Here is a 12,314-nt window from a genome sequence, read left to right on the forward strand (position 1 = left end):
TATCCACGGCTCTGTAAGCCTCTGAGCCCTTTGACAATCTCCCTACCTCAGTGATGTCTACCTTGCTATAGACTCCCACCCAGAACTCTGATCATATCATATGGTCCCTTAGGACAATATAATCAAGTGCTAGATGATTATTTTAAATATTTGCAGATATGGCAATGATTCCTAGAGGTTCAAGCATAAGGCTCATTGTATTTTGAATATGAAATGTCTCACAGGTCCGTATGTTTGAACATCCCTGGCAGTGCCACCATTTTTAGAGTTGTGGAACCTGTAGGGTGTGGAGGCTCACTGGAGGAAATGGGTCTCCAGGGGTGGGCCTTAAGGTTCTGCAGTCCAGTCCTTTCTCCACCTGCTCTTTGCTTCCCGATTTCAGGTACAATACCAGATGCCGCATGTGGCTTCTGCCGTGTCTTTATCACTAAGATAGAGTGTAGTCACTGAAACCGTGAGCCGAAATAGGCCCTTCCTCCTTGAAGTTGCTTCTTTTCAGGTACTGGTCACAGTAAATGACTAAGATGGTACTCAGAGGATAGATACACTGTAGAGGGAGATGGGCACCCAGAGATACACTGTAGTGGGAGATGGGCACCCAGAGATACACTGTAGAGGGATATGGGCATCAGAGATACACTGTAGAGGGAGGTGGGCACCCAGAGATACACTGTAGTGGGAGATGGGCACCCAGAGATACACTGTAGAGGGAGATGGGTGTCCAGAGATACACTGTAGAGGGAGATGGGCACCCAGAGATACACTGTAGAGCAAGATAATGTTGCTTGTGGATTTGCCTGTTTATCCTCTTTAAATTATCTCTCTAAATGTTATATTTATGCTGGACATGGTAGCTTTTAGTCCTAGCACTCAGGAGGCAGAGGCAAGTGGATCTCTGACTTCAAGGCCAGCCTGGTCTACAAGAGTGAGTTCCAGGACAGCCAGGGTTACATAGGGAGAGCCTATCTGAAAAACTTTTATATTTATCATTTCTTTGCCATTCTTTTTGACCTTATTAAAATCAGGATCAGTGCTGAGAATTCTAATGGTTTGTTTGCTTGTTTTCTCAATACAGGATCTCGTGTTGCTTTGGCTGGCTTTTGACACAGCTGAGGGTGACCTAAAACTGTTGCTACTCCTGCCTCCACCTCCTGAGGCTGGGATTAGAGGCATATGATAACTCTACCAGCATCTAACTTTAATTCTATCTATTTTTGGTTGCTGGGATTGAACCCAGGGTGTGCCAAGCATGTGCTCCACCACTGAGCCCCACCCTCAGCTTCCCAAGGGTCATTTATCCTCAAGACAGTGCACAAACATGTTCTCCCCACTTTTCTCTTCAAGAGGTTGTCTGCTAATGTTGCATGTGTGCATCAGACAACACCAAGTTGGACTGGAAATTTGTGCACACCCACATGGAGCATCCTTAGCTTCCTAAACTCCCAGCATGCACTGCCAAGCTGGGGCACTGGGCCATGCACTCGTTCACTTGGCAGAGCTTCTCTCTACAGGTGCAGCCCCATTGTTCTAAGACAGCATCTCTCTTGTTTCTGATCTGTGAAATGACCTCATCACTTTCAGGGTTGTGTTGGTTCCAAGTTAGAACCAAATTTATATGGATTTCCTTTCAAAATATAAGTGAATGGAAGCCAGAGGGAACGGCAGTCGTCCTAGCACTTGGCAGGAGAGTTGCCAAGAGTACAAGGCCAGCCTGAGCTACACAGTGAGCTCTAGGCCAGTATGGGCTTCAGTGTGAGACTGTCTCAAAACAAAACAAAAACCATGGATGAACCTAGTAGAAACAGCATCCAGGTGTGGCAGAGAGGAAGAAAGGGTACCCAAACTGAGGCTGATGATAATCTAAAAGCATCTGCTCAGCAATGGACTTGCACCATGGAGCCATTTGATTGGTGGTTTAAAAGGCAGACGGTCACAGCGACCCTCAGAAGCTACAGCGTAAACGCCACTCCCTGCATTATTGCTTGTTCCCTATTCTATGGCTCTGTGTGCCGTACAGATAGACACTAGGTTGACAAGCATCTAACATATGAAAATTAGGGACAATGGGTTTGGAGAAGCAGAGGTACATGATGAACAGCCACTGGCTGATACAGCTCAACTCTTTCTATTTTGTTTCCAGGAAACATGTCTCAGACCCTCTTGGGAAACAGCTTTTAGCAACGTGCTGGGCAAGAATATCTAGTGGTCATGTCAGGACAGAAATATCTCTCACTGTAAGTCCATTGGTGATGGGTTTTGAATTACTGTTTTCTCTAAGTGATAGCTACCAGACAATAACCAAACATTTCTTTCTTTTTTCAGTCTGTATTTTCTGCCAATTTCTGATTAAACTGGGTATCAGTCTCAGATACAAATGATGTCCCAGCTAGTTTTATGTCAACTTGACACAAGCTAGAGTCACTAGAGAGGGGGCAGCCTCAATTGAGAAAATGTCCTCATAAGATCTGACTGTAGGCAAGCCTGGGAGACATTTTCTTAACTAGTGATTGGTACAGGAGCCCCCCCCCCATTGTGGGTGGTGCCATCCCTGTGCTGGTCGTGGGTTCCATGAGAAAGCAGGCTGAGCAAGCCATGGGGGAACAAGCCAGTAAGCAGCAACCCTTCATGGCCTCTGCATCAGCTCCTGCCTCCAGGGCCCTTCCTTGTGTGAGTTCCTGTCCTGACATCCTTCAGTGATGAACTGTGATGTGGAAGTAGAAGCTGAATAAAGCTTTTCTTCTCCAAGTTGCTTTGGTCATAGTGTTTCATAATAGTAATAGAAACCCAAACTAAGACAAATGATAAATATAAACAAACTTTTGATAATTTATTAGTTTATGGATAAAGGTGAATGTTTAACTACAAGTATATAAAACCTGAAAGCTGGGCTATGGAGCTCACTGCTCTCTCTTTCCCTCCTTCCCTTCCTTCTTCCTCTTTTAATATATATATATATATATTATATAATATATATATACATAAAATAAAATATACATAAAATAAAAATACAGGTTTTTTAAAAGAATATATATATTCTTTTTGAGGATCTTGGAATATAGCCTAAGCTGTCCTTGAGCTCACTGTGTAATCCAGGTGTTGTAGGAGGCCACTTGTTTGTCTCCTGGCTGCCCAGACTCCTGAAATAATCACACAGAAACTATATTATTTAAATCACTGCTTGGCAAATCACTTAAGCATATTGTTAGCTAGCTCTTACATGTAGAATTAACCCATTTCTATTACTTTGTATTTTACCACAAAGCTCATGGCCTACCGGCAAGGTTCCACCTGGCAGCTCGCATCTTTCCCGTATGGAGACTACATAGCATCTCGCAACTTTGCCTCCTTTCTCCCAGCATTCGGTTTAGTTTTCCCCACCTACCTCTATTCTGCCCTGCACAGGCCCAAGACAGTTTTCTTTATTAACCAATGGTATTCACAGCATACAGAGGGGAACCCCACATCACCCAGGCCAGTCCTCTGTCTCAGCTTTCTAAGTGCTGGGATAACAGTACCAATACACCGAGTTGTTCTTCTCCTGGGTATTGTAGTATGTGTTCTTGGTGCTCTAGCGTTTTGATACACAGTACTTTTCTGAAGTATTAGAGAACTCCTCTTTACTATAGTGCTGTTTTATAATGAAAAAACTGAAATCCAAATTAATTGTGTCTCAAGATTGAGAACAATGGTTCACTCTTTCAATCAAAATGAAGACACCCTGTGCATGGTTTACCAGACTGGACAGACCATTGTGTGTGAAACGCAGTAGAAACTGGACTGTGGTACAGAAGCTCTGTTGGAGCGATTCTCACTGTCTGCGCAACTGTCTTCAGTCTTGAAGGGTCAGAACTCAATGGGATTGTGCTCTAGATGCAATCAAGAAGACAGAACACACCAGACATAGTAAGAATTACCTACACACTGCATAAAATAGATCCACATTTTGTTTTTTTTTTTTAAAAAGAAACACATAAAAAGTATCTTCAACATTAATTCTTATGTAAGATCCCAGGAGTGATGATGGTGCACACCTATAATCCTAATACATGAGGGGTAGAGGGAGAATTGTGATATTTTATTATTTTTTGTGATTAAAAAACCTGTATTTTTATTTTATGTATATGAGTGTTTTGCTTGTTTGTATGTCTGTATACTACATGCATGTCTGGTGCCCAAGGAGGCCAAAAGAAGGCATCATCCCCTGGAGCTGGAGTTAGAGGCAGTTATGAGAGACTGTATGGATGGTGGAAACTGAGCCCTAGTCCTCTACAGGAGTAGCCATGGCTCTTAACTGTTCAGTGATCCCTCAGCCCTGATGACTGTGAATCGAGACAACCCGGGTTATAGACTCAGGTACCCACCAAGTTATTAACTCCATGTGATGTATTTGCGAATGGAGGGACCCCGGGATGACACGTGCTGTTGTTTCGTAACTGTCTCCTCGTGGGTACCCCAAACTCTTTACAATTTCAAGAGACTTTTACTGGCAGTTGTACAACTGTGTAAAATCTGTGTATGCTTTTAAAGTGAAGGGCTAAGGAGATGCTCGGTGGTTAAGAATACTTCTGTGCATCCCTGGGTACTTGAGCTTGGAACCGAGCACCTGTGTGACAGCCTGATCCCATGTGTGCATGTAAGCCCAGTGTTGCGGGGTGGAGACAGGTTTATGGGACTTGGTGACCTCCACTCTAGCCAAAACAGTGAGGTCCAGGTTTAGGGAAAGGCCCTGCCTCAAGGGAATATGGTGGAGAGTAGAGGAGGACACCCAACACCCTTCTGTGACCTCCACATGTAACATGTATGTAGACATGCATAGATGTGTGCCCCTCCCATGTAACATACATGTAACATGTAACATACACATAACATGTATGTAGACACACATGGGTGTGTGCCTCCTCCCCATGCACATGTATCTATACCCAGACAGTAAATAAAAGTAAAATGATGTGTCTTGCCTTCTACAAAATAGCATTTAAAAACTAAGTATTCATCCCTTCTTAAAATTTGAGAACAGGCCCCATGTAGCCCAGGTGGCCTTGAACCTACTATGTAACTTCAAGAACATACTATGTAACCTACCACGTAACTATGTAACCACTGACTTTAAACTCCTGATCTCACTGCCTCCACCTCTCAGAGATGGGGTTAGAGGCATGGGCCACCATGGCTGGATTATGTGGTGCTGTGGCTCAAACCCAGGGCTTCGTGCATGTTAGGCAAGCACCCCACCATCTGAGCATCCCCATCCCCCTCAGCCCACGTACCAATTCTTGCTGAACTTCTTACCGTTCACCTTACATTTTCATTTTCATGTTATTGGTTTTGAACATGAATTTATTTTTAGGAGTATGATATGTTTTGTACTTTGTTGGGAGCTATTGGGGGCTGTGGACCCCCAGACCTTGAATTCTCTGTGAGTGGCTTGTTTTTCCTGTGTTTGCAGCTGCTCTGAGCAAAACAACTTGTTTTCTTTTGCTCTGAGCAGGCTGCAGCTGCTCTGAGCACGAGACCCCTGATGGCAGGGGAGTGGGTTCTGATGAGCCTGCAGCTGAAAGAGCCCGCGAGCTGGGACGTGGCCAGAGCCCTAGATAAGCTGCCCCTGAACACAAATAAAGTGGGCATTCTTGTCTCAAGGATGACCCATGTCCATGTCTCTCTCTGTCTGTCTGTGTCCGTGTGTTTTTAAGTCTCCAGGCTTATTCCTGAGGCTCGCATACCGTCTTTTAGTGGCACAGGCATTACAGGTGTAGTACCATATAGCATGTAGTACAGGACCATTTTTGGGTTTTTACAGTACTTCTTTAGAATGCCAGTGCAATGTTTATATTTATGGAAATGTATTTTTCTGGAGATGATAACTCAGAACTGTCCTTTTGCTGTGCTACACCAATTTCACTAACTCCTTTTCTGGAGTGTTGAGGGTTGAACCCCAGGTTCTATCCTAAGCAATGGCTTTGCCCCCGAGTGATGGCCCCATCTTCGTTGACAATTTCTTTTAAAGATTTATTTTTATTATTTTTAACTATGTGTAGATGTGTGTGTATGTGTAGGTGTGTTGTGTGTGTGTGCCTGCACTTATGCACATACATGTGAATCTGGGTGTCTGAGGAGACCAGAGTTTTGGGACCCCCCTGGAGCTGACGTTACAGACAGATGGTTATGAACCACCTGATGTGGGTGCCTGGAACTGACCTGGTTCCTTCTAACAGCTGAGCCACTTCTCCTGCTCCATCACTGATCATATTTATGAAACAATACAACAGAAGACCCCTAGTGTTAAGTGAATTAAGGACAAATTGGATATTTTCATTATGTCCCTATAATATGATATAGGTTTCCACTTATAAAGATGATTATTTTAATTTTTAAAATGGCTTTGAGCAAAATAAATAAATAAAATAAAAAAATGGCTTTGAGCTCCAAAATCATTTTATGTATCTCTTTATCCAAGTACTCAAAAGTCAAAAGTGTAAAGAGTGCCTGCCAGTAGGATGTGATGGCAGAGTTTGGTGACCGTGATGCTGGAGAGATGGAAATGGGACACAAGCTTTGGTTCTACCAGTGCAGCTGCTGCCTCATAAAAATCAGTAGTGTCTCATGATGTCATTAACCTTCGACCTAATTCGGATGGATTGCAAAGTTAATTTAGATTTTAATCAGTATTATCTGCAAGTAGCTAAAAAGTTAAAATTAAATGGCTCATCTGCAATGTCCTGTTTTCATCTTTCCCCATCTCTGTTCTCAGAACAGGGATTCTGGACTCTCAGATATGTTTTTCAGGAGTGACCTTGTATATCAACCTTTTAATTGATTATTTTAGTTGTAATTTATTGACTTCTCTCTACCTCTCAGTTTTCAAGCCTTCAGTCTTTCCATTGTTTTTGCTTTCCCACCAAGGTAATTTGTTGTTTGAATTGAAATGTCCTCACAGGCTTGTGCGTGTGTGTGCGTGTGCGTGTGTGTGTGTGTGTGGTGTGTGTGTGTGTGTGCGTGTGTGTGTGTGTGTGAACACTTGCTGTCCAGCTAGAGGTGCTGTCTTGGAAGGTTGTGCAACCTTTAGGAGGTGGAGCTTTGCTGGAGGAGCAGGTCACTGGAGGTGAACCTTGAGGTTTCATAGCCTGGTTCCACTTCTCTCTGCTCCTGGCTCCCTGACTGCCAACACAGTGTGACCATCTGCTTTATACTTATGGTTTTGCCACAAAGATGGACTGCATCCATGCTTAAGTCATGCGCCAACATAATCCCTTTCTTCTTCAGTTGCCTTTGCCAGGCATTTTCTCACAGTAGTGAGGAGAGTGACCCACAAGGGTAGGCTATGGAGGTTTTCCCTGTTGGGCATTTTCTTCTCCCTGGAAGAGATGTTACCCCAGAGATCATTTCTCCATCTGTCTAATTTCCTAAGATCCCATGATGAGGTCTTCTCATACGGTCTTGAAGCTTTCTATGAACTCATGTGTACATTTGCCTGCTCTGGGAACCTGACAGGCACTTCCGGGTTCCAGCTCTCACTCCCACTTCAGGGAGGGGCCAGGTCTGAAGGCAGCAGTACCTGTCTACCGGACAGAGAGCCCCTCCCTTCCTCTGTAGGCCATGGGAGCTTACTAGTTCAGTTTTTCTCGGAGACCCTGTGCTGGGTGCAGAACTAAGATCTCAGAGAGACATTCAGGAAGGCCTTTGGTATCACAGGTGCCTTGAAGTCTGCGATTTCAAAGGTTTGCTTCTCAAAGCCATAGCTCCCCTTGGCTTTCTATGGTGACAGTTCTGAATTTGTCCTTCCACCTCTAAGTTAAATTACTTACAGCTTTTCCTGTCCTGTCAGGTGATTAGGAGAGTCATGGCTATGGAATTTATGTTACTTTCATAAACTTTGTATTTTTTCTACTCCCCGTTTAAAAACATTTATTTAAAAATCATTTATGTGTATATGTGTATTTTTGTCTGTATGTACATATTTGTGCACATGCCCATGGAAGCCAGAAGAGGGCATCAGATCTCCTGGAGTTGGAGTTACAGGAAGCTGTGAACTACCTGATGTGGGTTCTGGGAACTAAACTCGGGTCTTTTGCAAGAGTAGAAAATGTTCCTACCCCCTCTCTAGTCCTATTTTCTATTGTTTTTATTTTGAGAAGGGATTGGAAATACTTTTGCTGTTAATACTTGGGACTAGATCTCTCTCTGCCCCTCTCTGTGAGCAAGTGGTGTGTGTGTGTGTGTGTGTGCGTGTGTGTGTGTGTATGTGTGTGTGTGTGAATACACACGTGAGTGCAGATGGATGTACCTGTGCATGCCTGCAGAGGACAGAACAGGAATCTGGTATCTCGTTCTATCAGAAGGCCTTACTCTATTAGCAGGGCCTCTCACTGAAACCAGAGCTGTGCTGGTGGCCAGGAAGCCTTAGTGACCCTCCTGTCTGCAGCTCACAGTGCTGGGTTACAGGCCTGTGTGCAACCACGCTCACCTTTTTATGTGGGTGACTTAGATCCCCAAGTTTGTCTATGGAGGATTCTTACTCTTCTTTTTGTGCTCGTATGAGTGTTGGGGTGTTCGCCCTGGGGGTTCACATAATTCTTTCCCCCCTCCACCAGCGCTCTTTGTAGGAAAGAACAGAGGGCAGATTGGGTTCATTTAAGGTCACACCGTTCATGGACAAGCTCAGCGTCAGTGTCAGAGCGGGCATAGGTCAGGGAATTCCAGAGGTCTGGGGAGCAGGAGCCTGAGCGCACTGCTCGGAGGGTTTCATCCTGTCCTTCCAGTTCATTGGTCTCTTTAACCAAAGTCTCTCCAGAATGGAGAAAGTCGGATTGTCCAAGCTGGGGTCATGTGTCCTTTGCCTGAGCAGTTCTGGGCCAAAAGAAAGGGGAAGGGGTAGGAGTGTCTACAGAGAACAAAGCAAATAAAAAAAAAAAGCTGTCTGTTCAGGTGATAATTTTATAGCCCTGGAGAAGGGAATGGATGGCTAGCTTTGCCTTTTTTTCAGAGAGAGATTTTAAGCAAAAATTCCCCCTGGGCTGTGCCAGGGCCTCTGGCAGGCCACTTTTTATGACAACGTGTCTGGCTGGTACAGGCTGTCCACATTAGGGCAAAAACACTCGCCACCGAGCGTTTGCCTGAATCCTCCTCAGAACTATCCTGAAATGCTTTTCTTGGGATGTTTTGGGCCAGAATTAAGAAATCTCTCTAGGAAGAAAATGCTCTCCCAACCCCTGCCTGGTCTTTTTCTACTCAAGTTTGAAGAATTTCTTTCTAAGAGAAATACCTGGAATAAGTGTTCCTTTTTTCCCCCAGTGGGGAAACGTTTAGTTCTGTAGTGTTGGTTCCTGTGAGGACACGGGGCTGGTCCTGCATCTCGTATTTGCAGGGTGGTCAGAGTGATTTATGCCTGTAGCTTTGGAGGTCAGCGCTGAAGCATTTGAGAGTGAGAGAACAATCCAAGCATGTTTTCCCAAGTCCTTCCCTTCGCAGATCGAGTTGTAATCTTCCCAGCCAAGCACCCATCTGAGCATCCATTTTTCAGTCTCAGGGGCAGCCCAGCCTCAGCAGTTTGCATATTGTCAGGGTAATTAAATCAAGACTTTGGCACGGCACAAAGAGATTTCCCAGAAATCTTGGGCCCCAAAGAGAACTCGTGTCAAACAGAATCAGTTCAGCTTGCTCGAGAAAAGGAAAATTACAGGAATACTTAGAAGCAGGATCAGCACAAATCTGATGTTTTCCTAGAGTGATCGGGTCTCCGGCTCTGCCAGCAGACTGCTTTGTAGAAACAACATGGAGTTAGCGTGAAGTTTTGATGTTCGGGCAAAATGACCCCCAGAGACATTGCTCTCTCCTGCAAATTCTTTCAGGGGCCATTTCTGCAGCTAGGCCGGCCATGTAATATGAATATAAAAGGAGCCAGGTGTGTACCAGGTGAGTACCGGGTGTGTAGCAGGTGTGTACCAGATGTGTGCAAGGTGCGCACCAGGTGTGCACCGGGCCCTTTTCTAAATCTCACCAATTAAGTGAATGTTTCCACTCTCTTTGCAACATGAACATAAGCCTCGTCTTTGAGGTTCTGCTGAGGTCAAGGCCTGGAGATTGTAGCCCCATACAGACCATAATGGTTTGCAAAAGTCTTGGTGTTTAGCGGGCTATTGTGAGATGCCCTGAGCTGAGGTGGTTGTGGTCCCAGTTGTTTGCCCACAACTCAGCACGGAAGGAAGGTGAGGAGCAAGGGCTCTAAAAGGACTTTAGTTTGGAGCTCTCCCCATCTGAGAGTGGGGCCCTGGAGCCCTACTCCTGAGAAGACGTCGCTGCTTGAAACACAATGGCTTGAAGGCAGTGGACTGCACTCGGCGGCAAGCAGCCGAAGCGGGTTGTTTGGCAGGGGAGATGGTCCAGTCAGCAAAGTCTTAATTACAACCAAGGCAGGAAGTGATTTTGTTGCCACTCTCGCTGGCTTTAAAAGCTGCGAGCACTGCTGGGTAGAAGCCCCTGTTGCTCCATCTCTAAGGTGGGGGCCCCCCACAGTGGGGGTAATTAGCGGCGCTGCAACCCGCTGCCGGCCCGAGGAGCCAACAGGACTCTGAGATTGATCCAGTGAGAGGGCTCGGGAGTGCAGTGTCACCAAGCCTGATGACCCGAGTTCCATCCCTGAGTTCTACACGGGTCCATGACATCTGGGCCCCAGCACCGTCATGCTTCAACATGCTGCTCTTCGCGGCTCAGTGCCGACGACATTTCTTGAGCATCTCCAGTTTTTTAATTAACCCCACGGTTTATATCAGTGCTTCTCGACTGTGTAATAATGGATTCCTTGTGAAACATCTCAGGCAGGCCATTAATTGCTTTAAAGTACAATTTAACGCACTGCTTCATGGCAGGAAGTGAGTAAGATCATAAAGACCTTTATTGCTGAAAACCACACTTAATATTTTTATGGCCCAGTTGGCCTGACAAAGTATTCTCTGTGAGTCATCCCTTCAAAGCGAGGCCCTGGAATTATGAACGACATAACAGAGGCCCATGCTCATTGCAGAAAGGCTCACGAACTCGAACTGCTCCAGCAAGACCTCTCTAGTACAATGAGATGCATACGAGAGAGGCTACAAAACACTCTCGGAAGACATGCGGCCAGGTTTATTTACTGTAAATCCTTCAGTCACATACACGCACATTGTGCATACACATACGTGTTCATGTGGGTGCACACGGGGGAGGCCGGGTCTGTCTTGAATGTTCCTCCTCAGGAACTACCCAGTCCAGGGGCCTGGGATTCACTTCCTGTCTTTGCCTCCCCAGCATGAGTTACGCGCCTAGTTTTATACATGGGTGCTGGAGACAGAGCAGAAGCTTTCATGGTGCACGGTAAGCGCTTTCCTGGCAGAAATATCGGCCCACTGATTGTATTTCTGATGGCTTAGCTTCTGTGCGTCTTATTAGCAAAGCGAATGATCTGGAAGGTCTGGCTCCTTATAGCTCCCGGGTGCAGAAATCTCATGGTTTGCACGGACACCACTGTCAGTGTCTCAGCTTGGTCGTGTGCAGTGAAGCCCCGGCTATTTCACCTACATCTCTTCACCTGTTATTTGAAAGCCGTTTCCTCTTTTCTTTAGATTTCAAAGGAACCAGGTTCCTACATGATTTAAGTTATTCACTGAGGGGCTGTAGGTTGGCCAGAGGTTTAGGGTACTTGGTGTTCTTTCAGAAGATCTGAGTTCAGTTCCCGGCACCTATAGAATAAGGTGGCTCACAGTTGCCTCAAACTGTTACCCTCTTCTGGTGTCTGTAGATTCCCATATGCCGTTGGGCACACCCCCACACACAGACACATAAACAAAAGCAAACCGAACCTAAAATAGCTCTTTACTGAGCATGTTCTGCACCTCAGACACCGCTTAGACTCGGGTGGCTAGGTGGGGACGAGAGGCCTGACCCAGCGCGAATATAATGGTGCAGGCTGTCTTCATGTTTCACATTCACAGGTGAGCCGACCCGCCAACCTTCTGTTGCTCCTCTAGAACCTTCCAAGCATCCCAAAGCAAGCCCGTTATTAAAGCAACGTGGTGGCCATCTGGTTTTCTTCTACTGTCTACCTTCCTTACACGTGCGTGCCGTTCTGAAGGTGTACACAGCTTCTTGTTTTCCTTCATATTTCCTGAGAGAGAAAAAGTGAAAGGCCCCAAACCATCTCAAATGCGCACACTCACAGGTGCCTGGAATGGAATTGCCCGTCTTATCTCTCGGCGATGGTGGCACACGCCTTTAATCCCAGCACTCGGGAGGCAGAGGCAGGCGGATCTCTGTGAGTTCGAGACCAGCCTGGTCTACAGAGC

Source organism: Microtus ochrogaster, assembly GCF_000317375.1.
Source record: "Microtus ochrogaster isolate Prairie Vole_2 chromosome 14 unlocalized genomic scaffold, MicOch1.0 chr14_random_2, whole genome shotgun sequence".
NCBI lineage: Eukaryota > Metazoa > Chordata > Mammalia > Rodentia > Cricetidae > Microtus > Microtus ochrogaster.